This window comes from Copadichromis virginalis, linkage group LG15, assembly GCF_057382275.1.
Source record: "Copadichromis virginalis isolate Kocher_CV1m ecotype Utaka linkage group LG15, C_Virginalis_male_GT1.1, whole genome shotgun sequence".
In the NCBI taxonomy this organism is placed as follows: domain Eukaryota; kingdom Metazoa; phylum Chordata; class Actinopteri; order Cichliformes; family Cichlidae; genus Copadichromis; species Copadichromis virginalis.
This window is the reverse complement of record NC_140632.1, coordinates 33,271,905-33,284,419: the sequence shown is the minus strand read 5'-3', so window position 1 is coordinate 33,284,419 and position 12,515 is coordinate 33,271,905. Positions and strand designations below refer to the sequence as shown.

Genomic DNA, 12,515 nt, shown 5'->3' with positions numbered 1-12,515 from the left:
TCATTCAACTTACTCATTTTTAAACTCTTACTACTTCCACATACATTGACATAGAGCCACCATTCAAACTTTAAAACGAAGACAAGACATTCAACTATTCAACTTGTATTTATCTTTTCAATATCTATTATACTTTTTCTTCAGTTCCAGTTTAAGTTTCATGATGTTTTTTCACCCGTTTCAGAGTTTATAATGGGTGTGTATGGGACGGAATGTTGGGGCTAGAGTGAGGCAGCTCAACTGCTAGAGTGAGAGGAGCAAAAAAAATAATCTTAAAATCTTTTTTAAAACTGCTGCTGTGTCCGCAGCGTTTGCTCTACAGGTATGATTTTACCCTCAAAACGTAGCCATGGCTGTCCTCTTTCATCCAATGTGTTTACTATTGTACTAGGTGTTATGGTTCTTTCATAAATGTCACCAATGCACAGCCTCCTCCCTCCAACTCTTCCATAGACTCTAATGTTAAAATGGCTCAGAAGGTTCGTTTGAAAATCAGAAGAGCATGGTGTCTTTCCACTGTCACCACGTCCATATAATAAGCTCCACAGGCATGAAAACTGAGAATTAGGTAGACTAGACATTGCTGTCGCTCACGGTGAAAGAATTTTGTCAATACGACTTTTACTTTTCATTTGGGAGCGATTTGTTTCGGCCTGACTTTTCTGTTCATTTTAAGCAGCAAAAGTGAGGTGCATGTCTGTGTGCGTGTGTATGGAGCCATTGGGTGCGGTCACTATAGCAACCAGGCTCACACCTGCCTGCTTAACGAGCTCTGCCTGCCACTGTACCAAGATTCATCTTAAACACTTCTCTTTCAACTGCTGCTGTGTCCACAGTGTTACAGCCATCATTTTACCCTCAAAACGTCGCCATCGTTGTTCTTTTTCCAACATCTTGTCTTTCAAAGCTCAGAGATGTAAACTTTTTAAACTGTGTGGGTCCAAGTGGAGGGATCACATTTTAGTCATTCAGTGATTCAAAGAATATGACCTTTTAATATTCTTTCAGATGTTTTCTGACTCTAAATGTTCTTTTCTCATTTCTTAGGGTTTTCTAATTTACAATTAAAACATTTTCAGCTTTTTTCCAACTTCTTCTTCTGTGTAACCTTCAGCTTTTAGCAGTTCAGCACTTTTGTTTTCAGGTTAAATTCGGGGTTTTCTTTTTTTATCTCATTCAAGATTTTTAACTTAAATTCAGTAATTAATTCATTTCAGTGCATACATTCAGATTCAAGCATTCACACTGCAGTTTCTTCAGAAAATGCACTTTCTAGTTGTTTATTGTTACGGTTCAAAAGGACTGTACGGGTATCATTTTTTTCTTATTTTATAGTTTTCAACGATGTCCAGAGAATGAGCTGTGTTTGGTGAGGAAATAAATGGCTGCACCCATTAGAGACTCTTCTATCATTCTTAATGCCAAGGGCTGCTACACATCAGCTCTAAGAGCTGTGCTTAGAGAGTGCTTTGTAGTGAATCAGAAGAGTTGACTCCCATTGAGCGAGAGCCGGCTCCTCACTTAATTTCCTTTCGCTGCTCAGCTCTCACACAGTGGCTCAGCTATGCTCCAATCCCTCCATATTGTGGCCAATCACATGGGAGGATACAGGATAATATCATTATGTGAAAAACAGCGAGGGTGAGAGACGTGACAGTCAAGTGGAGCGTGCATCTGTCCTCTCAGTAAGTGAGAGAGTAGACAGCGGTGAGGAGGGCTGTGCGAGTGCATCACAAAAACACATAAATATGCCTGACACCCGTAAATGAAGCAGCATCTGGCTGCAGTTTAAAGACTTTTTTGTCTCGGTTTCGGTCTTGGTCTCGTCTTAACTTGGTCTATCTTGGTCTTGGTTTAGGCGGTCTTGACAACAAGTCTACTGTATGCTGAAAAACAGCCCCAACTCCAAACTTCACTGTTGGTTTGGCGTATTTGGGGTAATATGCAGTCTGTTTTTGACTTCCAAACATGGTGTGTATTATGGCATCAAACAGAACAGACTCTGTTCTCATAGTATTTCACAGGCTTATCTAAATGTTGTTAACCAAACTCTAAACGCACTTCAACATGCATTTTCTTCAACAATACAGTCTTGTATGGTGAGTACACATAGCAGCCATGGCAGTTGTTTGCATTACTTAGTTTTTGTCTTTGAAACAGTTCTACCTGCTGATTCCTGGTCTCCCTGTAGCTCTTTACAACTGTTCCTTGGCTCTTGGACAACTCTCTTTTTCACTTCTCTGTATGAAATCTTGTGGGGAGCACCTGGTTGTGGCTGGTTTGTGGTGACATGATGTTTTTACCACTTCTGGATTATGGGCCCAACAGTGCTCGGTGGTACCTTCAGTAGTTTAGAAATTCTTCTGCAACCAATGCCATCAGTATGTTTTACTAATAGTTAGTGGCAAATGTTCTCTGAGAGCTCATGGTCATCATGAGATGTTTCTTTTTAGACTCCTTGGTAATGAGATACCCTTTTATAGGCCATCAGGACTGAACCAGCTGGTATTAATTTGCACTACATGGTAGGATTACTTTCTAATTACTGATAGATTTCAGCTGGTGTCATGACCTCCCATGCCTTTTTGTGCTTCCCTTACTTCATGTGTTCAATACTTTTTCCCTCTGTTATTTCTCATTACTATACAAAACCTAATTTATGAAAATCTGTGGTTTGATTTCTTGGCATATGTGGATTGAATGATTTATTACCAACATCTGGTGAGAATTTCATGTCAGTAGCACCTTTAGAAATATATTTACTTAGAAAACTGGTGATATGTTCAATATTTATTCAGGTTTGGTTTTTTTTTAGCCTATGATGTAACCTCATTTACCAAAACAGTTGCTTCTGAGCATGAGTTGCATTTCCGGCTGGCCTTAAAAGGGAGTCACACCCCAAAGATTCACACATTAAAAAGGTCTGGATTTATGCCATTAAAAGCATGTTTACAGCCTGCAACAAAAAAGCAGTTTTTGCCTGTTATGAATATTTTCCCCTTTTATTAAAAATTAGTTTTATTTTATAGTTTTTTTTATAGTAAAAAAAGCACAAACACAATGCTTTAAAATGTCCAAACCAGTGGGTGATTTCATTGTGGCCGACACAGTGTTTTTTTTCTTTCTCCAGTTTCTAAGACCTAGGTATAGTGACTCAGGTATTTGAGGTTTTTGCTTGTTTTGGATATTGTGGATATTGGATAGGTTGGTAGTTAATAGTTTCAGTTAATACAAATGTATCTAGGAATGAAAGTATTTTATGTGCATGCAGGCAAGCAGAACAAACTATATCGGACAGATTTATTGTGGAGTGATTTTAAGCTATTACCATTACTGCAGAATTTCATGTAGTCTATGTGGTATTATCTCTCTCTCCCTCTCTCTCTCTCTCTCTCTCTCTCTCTCTCTGTGTGTGTGTGTGTGTGTGTGTGTGTGTGTGTGTGTGTGTGTGTGTGTGTGTGTGTGTGTGTGTGTGTGTGTGTGTGTGTGTGTGTGTGTGTGTGTGTGTAAGGTACTTGAAAAGGCAGGAAGCTGCAGTACTGTTTTCAATTAGCATGCCAGTCTGAAAGTCATGTTGGGGTGGGAGGACTTTACAAGCAGCCACACCACATACCCGGCGAATGAGACAGAGGACAAGGCACGTACAAAGAGAACTAGTATTTTCCCTTTTGTAGACTACTTAACAGAACCAGACATTACATTAAAACATTTTCCTGTGTAGCTGTGTGTGGTCATGTATACATACATGAGAAAGACAGAAATTGCATGATGTCATGAATTTCAGTCTGCTTGTATTTATCTATATACCTAAGGAGGGATGTGTATGTGAGAGAGAGGAGAGAGAGAGAGGTGTATAACTTAAAGCTACACAATTTCTTCTAAGGGCATCTAAGGATAGATCCCAAGCCCTCAGCACAACTGAACTTACTCTTAACTTACTTGGGATTTAGCAGTAAGACCATATGCATCCCACCATACCCTTTCAATTTTAATTATGACATTAACTACACAGAGGTGACAAACATACAGACATTCTGTGCTTAAGTAGAAGTACAGATACTTGTGTTTAAAAATACTCCAGTAAAAGGTAAAGTACTTACTCAACTTCTTTACTTAAACTAAAGTCAAAAAGTGCAGTCTCTGAATTGTACTCAATGTAAGACAATAAAAAATAGCTCCTTGAAGGACAATTCCACCAGCTATTTTTACGCACAGGTAACTGGACCTTCTCTTATTTCAATGTAAAACAAATATAATAATAATGCATGAGAATCTTAAGCCAAATTAATGTACTCAGCTTGAATGTGTTATTTAGGATACAAGCAGTAAAAGAGAATTTGCTTCCACACCTTAATGAGTAAAATCAGGGTTTATAGTGAGATTTGGCAAATGGGGGAACACTGAAATCTGTTGTTGTGGCACAGCATTGGGAAAATACTAACAGCTTACAATAATTTCTAATGTGAGCTCCAGTAGATTTTCTGTGTACAGGCTGTGATCAGCTGACCTGCTGCTCTTTATCTCACCCTGAGCCTGGTTCTGCTGAAGGTTTCTTCCTGTTAAAGTTCACTTAAGTTAAATAAATATTCCTTTAAGGTGTATGTTACAGCAACAATGTTATTGAGTAATTTAATTTTATTGTTTGTGCTACTTTCTTTGTGATCTGGATGTTTTGTGCTTAAAAGTTGACTGCAGTTCCCCCAAAACAATGCATCTTGGGACTTCCTGTTTTTTGATTGTCAAGAAAACGTCATATTTTTGGCAATTAATCGAAGACCTGCATGCGTACTGCAGGGCGGCCATTTTCTTCATGTAGGGAATAAGTTGCAAGATCATCAGTGTACTCCAGTGTCCAGGGTGAGCGGAGATATTGCTGTGGAATCCGACGCCACTGCCATATTTCTTGTATTTCTTTTATATCTTGTATTTCTCTGGTTCATTTTTTGTTTTATTTATTTTTCATTCTGTTAATTTGCCACATTTCATCTCTTGCTGCCAAAGTTTAGGACAAATCCATATTCTTCTTGTTGGACATGTGTAAAGAGAAAAAGAGACATTTTTGTTTATTCTGTCTTCACTGACAATAAGACAGCACATTAAGAACCCCAGTAATTGTGTCGTGTTGGGCATCTCATTTCCAGGTCTATGGATATATAAATCCTCTCTTCTTCTGCTCTTCTCCTGTCTTTTCTTACATCTTTCTCCATCTGTGAGTGAAATTAGCTTTCATTTCTTTCTCTTCCTGGAAATCCAGTATCTGGAGCTTTAGCAAGCAACACACTGTACGACAAACCACACACGAACAGTTTGTGCGTTTCCTGATGTTTGTTGAGCTGATCCAAACACTTTACAAACATTATGTTGTGTAGAAACGTTACACCCTTTATGTTTATTCCTCTTCTATAGCGCTAGCTAGAAACTGACAGTAACATATAGACACCTGCACTCCTTCTGGCCCAGTTTAGCTCCCTGGTATAAACACTGTACATGACACTGTTGAGTCCGTGAGGAGTAGAAAGTACAGATTGTTGTGTTTAAATGTAGCTAGTAAAAGTTTTAATAAAATGCATTTACAAAAGAATGAACAGAAATACAAACTATTTCTAGCCAGGTGATTATGCTATTACTCAATTACTCAGACTGCAGGCCTATTGCAGCTTAATGGTTTTTGGTGATTAAGGATCCTGGAATGTACTTTATTTGTTTTAGTTTTTTGCTTACCACTTCTTGGCTTTCATTTAATCTCCCTATGCTGGTAATGCAACATCTGCATGCATACCCATTTCACAAAGGCAAAGGGTCAAATAGACATGGTGGACTAGCATGTCTATTACAAGCTTTGCCATGATATTAGGTTGCCCTGGAGCATGGATGAGTTGCTATCCCTAATGGAGGAGTTTTGGGATCTTGAGTTCTTGTTCACAAGTGAGGGGAGAGGGGAGTGAGAGACTGGCAAATGCATCAGGGCATGGCTGCAGTGATGCAGACACTGTACTGGTCCCTCATGGTGAAGAGAGAGCTGAGCTTAAAAGCAAACAGATTGCAGATATTAGTGCCAAAAAGTGGTTTTCATCATGGTATGGCTGGCCTCTGTCTTACAGATAGGTTGAGGAGTTCAGTCTTTTGAGAGGGGCTCATAGTAGAGATGCTCTTCTCCCATCAAAAGGAGACAATTGAAGTGGTTCGGGTTTCTGACTAGGATCCCTCTTGGGTGCCTTTTGAATGAGATGTTTCAGGCATGTCCCACCAGGAGGAGGCCATGGGGCAAGCACAGGATATGCTCGGGTGGCCTGGGAGCACCTCTGTGTTTCTCCAGATAAGCTGAAAGAGGTGGCTTGGGAGAGACAATAACATATGGACACCTGCACCTGAGTATAAACACTTTAAATTATACAGCTGAGTCTAAAATAACAATGACAAGTAAATTAGTTAAAGCACTCATTACCATTCCCACATCCTTTCTCGAGGAACGTCAGAAAGTAGAATAGTGTAGCTAGTAAAATCAGTGTCAGTCTCTCACCTTCATTTTTACCAGTATTGGCATCTTTGCAACTGGTAATTACAATGTTGCTCTTTTGGCCTGCAGCAATGGTTTTAGCTGGGTATTAGAAAAGCACATTGTGTTTCTTGTTGACCCAATTACACACACACAAACACACACACACACACACACACACACACACACACACAGTGAGAGTTGCCTGAAGTCTACAACCCATGGATATCAACAAATGTTTCCTCTCCCTACACTCTTAGATCTTTACTGCAGCCACCTTCAGCTGCTGCTTGGTTGTGGGTCAGTCTGCATTTAGTTGTAATATAATGACTGTTTCGTTACAATAGATGATAAGATGCAGATATTAGAGTGTGTTTGTAAGGTTCTGATATTCTGCAAGCCTGCAGTTTGAGTGAGTGACTGATAACAGAAGTGCTGGAAAAAAACTTAGCGCGAATAGTAAGAAAATTTGTGTTTGGTAGATTATTTCTTTGTTCCAACAATGTTTCTTGGAGATAAATCTTTTACTGCTGGAAAACCTGGTTATTTTCCTTTAAATTGTGCCACATTTGTAGGAAAAATGCATTTCCATCTGCAATCCAATTCGTGGTACTGGAAAACTCTTCACCAATACGGAGTATTGGGAGTTGAAAGGATGGAGTGAATGGAACTCCACTCTTTCCCCCCCCAACATATATTGCTTCCATAGGAATTAAGGGGGAAAGGAGGAGCAAGGGAAAGCAAGTAAATTTATGTGACCACATCTATAAAAGCAAAAGTTTGGGAAATTGGTTCATCTGGAGCATCAAACTGTGTTAAGACATTGTCAAAGATATCACCAATGACCTTAGAGAAGAAATTGTTGGGGTTGGGATGCTTTATATTATCATTTCCAAACATGTTGAATCCTGTCATTCTGAAAGATTATTCACAATTCAAGACAGTTGCCAGTCTTCCCAGTGCTGGATATAAACTCACTCTGAGGTCAGTCCATTAAATGCTTCAATGTGCAAAAACACAACAGCTACATACCTTCTCTATAGGCCTCATTTAGCATTTTACATGTTAAAATCAATGACAGTACACTTAGAAATGGAATTTGAATGGTGGGATATGTTGAAACTGCATGTAAATTACCAGAGACTATATCGTCTGACATATAAGGTTTTATTTTCTTGCCTTTGTAAATGGTGCCTTTCTTTACATTGTAAAAGAAAGCATAGCTTTACAGCACCTTGATGCTTCACTTTGGCTGGGAGACAGATGCAAAGGTTGCAAAGACACTTGGCATTTCTCAGAACCACTATTGTAATACACAACTGCTTTGAGCTTTTTTAAATAAAAAAAGGATTACACCCTAAGCCAAACAAGCAGACAATGTTAAAAGCATATTGCTTTTTCACAAAACAGAGAACTGGGATTGAGAGGAGACCTCAGAGGTGTTTCTGGGTACTTAGCTGTTCAGAAGAGACAAAATGAGCTTTTCATTCCAACTTTGGCACAGTATCTATCAAAGCGAATCTTAAAAGAGGCAGTATAGAGGTTGGGCTTCACTCTGTGCTTTTCACATTTTCCCAAGCGCATACAAAAAAGTCCCACAGTGCTTGTTTTGCTGATGGTTGCACAACTTCAGCGTGGATGTCTAGTGTTTTTTCATGGACATGAAGCATTTAAATTGAGTGCAAGAACTTTTGTTAACTCCTAGACGGGACAAAGACTGCAAAGTAGTAGTATTAGTAGTTTCTTCAGAGATGACGGTGTTCTTTCATGACTCTTGGTAAAAACCATATTTCACCTTTGTCAGTAGTTCATAAAATTACATTACATGATTTCAGTAAATAAATCGTATTTGTTTTTTCCCTTATTTAATAATTGGGGTCACAGTAGCCACCTTCCAAGCTGATGGAATAACAGTTGGCCTAAATGACAAATTAACCAAATTTGTCATTTTTTCAGTTTTATGAAGCAAATACTTAAACCAAAGGTATCTTTAGTTTTTGGAGCTTTTAATACTGTTGCCTTATAATTTGTTAATTAATCGATTTGTGTTGTGTTGTTAATCTCTGGCTGTCTTCCACAGTGTATCTTTTATCCCGTCTTCCTCCCATCTCCCCCAACCGGTCAGATGGCTACCTCTCCCTGAGTCTTCCTTTTAAAAAGGAGTTTTAATAGATAGTATCATTATCAATAGATAAAAGAACCAAAGTTTTTTTTTAATTTCCATTTTCTAATTTATTTTGTTTCTCACAGAGATACATTTTTGTCAGTCTGTAATATGAGTTTTATTTTATTACATTTGTCTCTATCGCTGATCATCATTCAAGTAGGGCATATAACCCTTTTGGCAGATTATCCCTTTAATGTGGATTCCTCTATTCAATGAAAGACATTTACACTTGTTTAAGTTTTGGTAACAAATACATTCTAAACTCTATTTCTTTCTTTAACTTTTAATTATACATATGGGAGACCAACCAATTTAAAGGAACACAACACATTTTGCCAGTGTTCTTAAGTTTAAAAGCCTCATCTTTAAGTCTTAAATATAGTCCTTTTCAGGGCTGCAGACTGGACACCCAAATAGTTTCTGTTATACTTGGAAGTCTGTTCAAAGTTCACTGTCTGGGGCACAGTAGTAGTTGTTGCATTGTAATGTAATTTATACACTGACAAATCTGCACAGTCAAAAATTAAATAAACAAAGGCACGTAGATGTTTGCATTGACTTTTGTCAAACCATAAAACTTGTCCAGAAGGTATTTCTTCCACAATTTTCACTTGAAGGTGTTGATTTTGTAGCAAAATCTTCTTTGGCACCATTATCAGTTCATGTGAATACAAAATTAGTTTTTTTGTGACAATGATGCTGGTGTTTTAGCAGTTTCCACTTCATGGCAGACTTTAGCCTTGATGCTTCAGTTCAGTTTCCTCTAATCTGCGGGTAACAGTCCGACTCTCCTTTTAGACCTTGACAAAATGGTAACGCATCCAAATAACTTGTACTGTAACTAACTGGCACACACAAGCGAGACCACATATCTCCTATACTAGCATCCTTACAATAGCTGCCAGATTTTAAGATTCTATTATTCATTTTTCAAGGCATTGGACGGATTAGCACCCTCATAACTTTCTGATCTTTTGAACTGGTACACTCTCGCAAGATCATTGAGGTCTGCGGATCAAATGCTCCTAGCTGTCCCGAGGTCCAGGTTAAAGCACAGAGGAGATCGGGCCTTTGCTGTGACTGCTCCTAAACTGTGGAACAAACTGCCCCTTCACATCAGGACCTCCCCAAGACACTTTCAAAACCTGTGTGAAAACCCACTTTTATTCCTTTTCTTCTAAATCAGAATGAGTTTGTACTTTATTTATCGTATTTCTTAATCAAATCTTCACATTTTATACTTTTTTTAAAAATTCATGACTTCCTATGTTTTTATCTCTTTCAATTATTTTGAATGTACAGCACTTTGGTCAACAGTTATTTGACTTTGAGGGTCTGTTTCCTGAGGGGGATGTAGGTAGGGATGAGGAGCAGAGAGAGGTGGTTGGATTGTCAAAGCACATGGGTCATTAAAACAAGGCTGGATGATTGTCATTTTAGCCAGGTGCAGTGGTACAGTACACAGTGAAACAAGATAACATTCCTCCAAGACCATGGTGCTACATATAACAGATAATCAACACAGGACTACATAAAGTGCAAGTGTGCAAAAACTGCAAAAGACAAACCCCAAAACAAAGACAGTGCAACAGCAGGCATAACAGAACGATGCAAAAAAGAGTGTGCAAACATAACAGTACAATAGAACAGTGCAACAATGACAAACTGAGCAAAACACTGAGCATTGTGCAAAAAGTAGCTTGATGTATGAAGGTATGCGTGTGTGTTTCGCAGTCTGGCAGTGAGGGCCCGAATGCTCTGGTACCTCTTTCCAGAAGGCAGCAGGGTGAAGACTGTGTGTGAGGTCTTTCACAACGTTATTGGCTTTGCAGATGCAGCGGGTGCAATAGGTGTCTGTGATGGAGGGAAGAGCGGCTCCAGTGATCTTCTCAGCTGTTCTCACTATTCCTGGTAGGGTAGTGCGATCTGATACAGTGCAGTTACCATACCGGACAGTGATGCAGCTGCTCAGGACACTCTCGATAGTCCCTCTGTAAAAGGTGGTGAGAATGGGTGGTGGGAGATGGGCTTTTCTCGGGTTCCTCGGGAAGTAGAGATGCTGTTGGGACTTTTTAGTTAAGGAGCTGGTGTTAAGGGACCAGGAGAGGTTCTCCACCTGCAGCTACCCCCCACCCAGCTCACCCCCTTTCCTCCTCCAGGAACATGAGGTCAGGAGGAGATTAAGAGCAGTGAACCCCAGGCGAGCTGCCAGCTTTGATGGCATCCCAGCTGCCAGAGATCCTCACCACTCTGTTCAACTTCTCCCTGACTCATGCCACGGTTCCCCCCTGTCTGAAGGCATCCACCAGCATTCTGATTCCCAAAAAGACAGAGCAAATTGGTCCACTTAGGATGCCATCACGATGACCCTTTAGAGAGCGCTGAGCCATCTGGAGAACACAAAGAGCTATGTGAGGATGCTCTTCATGGACTACAGCTCAGTGTTCAACACCATAATATCAGACATCCTCAACACCAAACTGGACCACCTACAGATCCCCCCCCCCTCCCCTCCCAAACCCACAACACCAGCGCCCTGGTAAAGAAGGCCCAACAGCAGTTGAACTTATTCCCTGTCCTGAGAAAGAAGAACCGGGACCACAAGCTGCTGTTGGCCTTCTACTGCTCCTCAGTGGAGAGAGTGCCCTCCTACTGCCTGAGTGTTTGGTATTCAAGGGCCACTACAGAGAACAGGAAGGCTGCACAGAGGGTAATTAACACTGCCCAAAAAATCATTAGCTACCCTCTGCCAACCCTGCAGGCTGTCGCCAGATCCTTCTGTCTCAGGAAAACCTGGGCCATTATGGGTGATAATGGCCCGGCCCACCACCTGTTTGACCCACTGCCCTCTGATCGCTCAGGTCAATCAGGTCCCACACCTCGAGACTCGCTAACAGTTTCTTCCTCTGGGCCATTGAGATTGCAAACAAACACAATCACCCACCTCACTAATCTGAACCATGGTCTCACCCTCATCACTCAGGCCACAGACTCTATTCAGACCAACTCTTTTCTTTGCTTTTCCTCCAAGCTATTTGCTCTCCATTGTGTGCCTTTCTATTGTTTTGTACATATTTCTCTAGACTGTATACATCTTTTCTTTTTTGCTATTCATTCCCAATGAATAAATTATATATATGTACCTATACACTGTACCTATATATATATACCTATATATCTACCTATACAATAAATTAAATTTAATTAAATTTAATTAAATTAATTTATACTGCACCAAATCACAACAACAGTCAGTAGTCCCTACAATAATACATACAGAGAAAAGACCCCCACAGATTACCAGATGAGCACAGCTTTCCCTGACAGCTGACAATAATTACTGATTAGCTTAAAAACACACATTTTACTTACCAGAAAAGTGTGGTGGAGCCTCGGGTCCTTCTGTCGGTTAGTTCAGTTTACTGCAGAACAACTCATGCTGTCACTTTGAAACAGTCAGCCATGGTTTTAGAAAGTAAACACTGGACCTTCTCTCTTAGTGTCCCGTTCTATCTGCCGTTCTCGAACAGAGAGAGACACACAAGTTTCTCTGTGAATGCCGCTGCCAGTCAAAGCTGTCATGATTACGTTGCACGCAGATTATAGCAAGTTAGTAATTAGAATCAAACTCAAGTAAAACAATACCCCTTGAACACAAATCAACATGATAAGAACTATTAGTAAAGACAGCAAGCATCTTTAGGAGAAATGTGTCTGAGGAGAACATTTTTGTTTTACTTTGACCCAAGTCCCATCCACTAACATGGAGAAGGTGAGGTTTATGATGTATATTGCAGCCAGACCCCAGTGGGTGATAGAAATATTTTGACTTTATTTCTGGGGAGCTGCTGG

General features: G+C 39.9%; 1 long non-coding RNA gene across 1 annotated transcript in view; it reads right to left on the bottom strand.

Moving 5' to 3' along the window:
- LOC146692790 (uncharacterized) overlaps positions 1 to 12,163 on the bottom strand; it is a 137,797-nt gene extending 125,634 nt beyond the window's left edge. Inside the window, exons 1-2 of the long non-coding RNA XR_014915288.1 lie at positions 12,036 to 12,163; positions 10,429 to 11,053 (exon numbers count right to left, since the gene is read on the bottom strand). This is a non-coding gene — a long non-coding RNA (uncharacterized LOC146692790). The remainder of the gene's footprint in view (positions 1 to 10,428; positions 11,054 to 12,035) is intronic.
- Between the last annotated feature and the right edge of the window lie 352 nt (positions 12,164 to 12,515).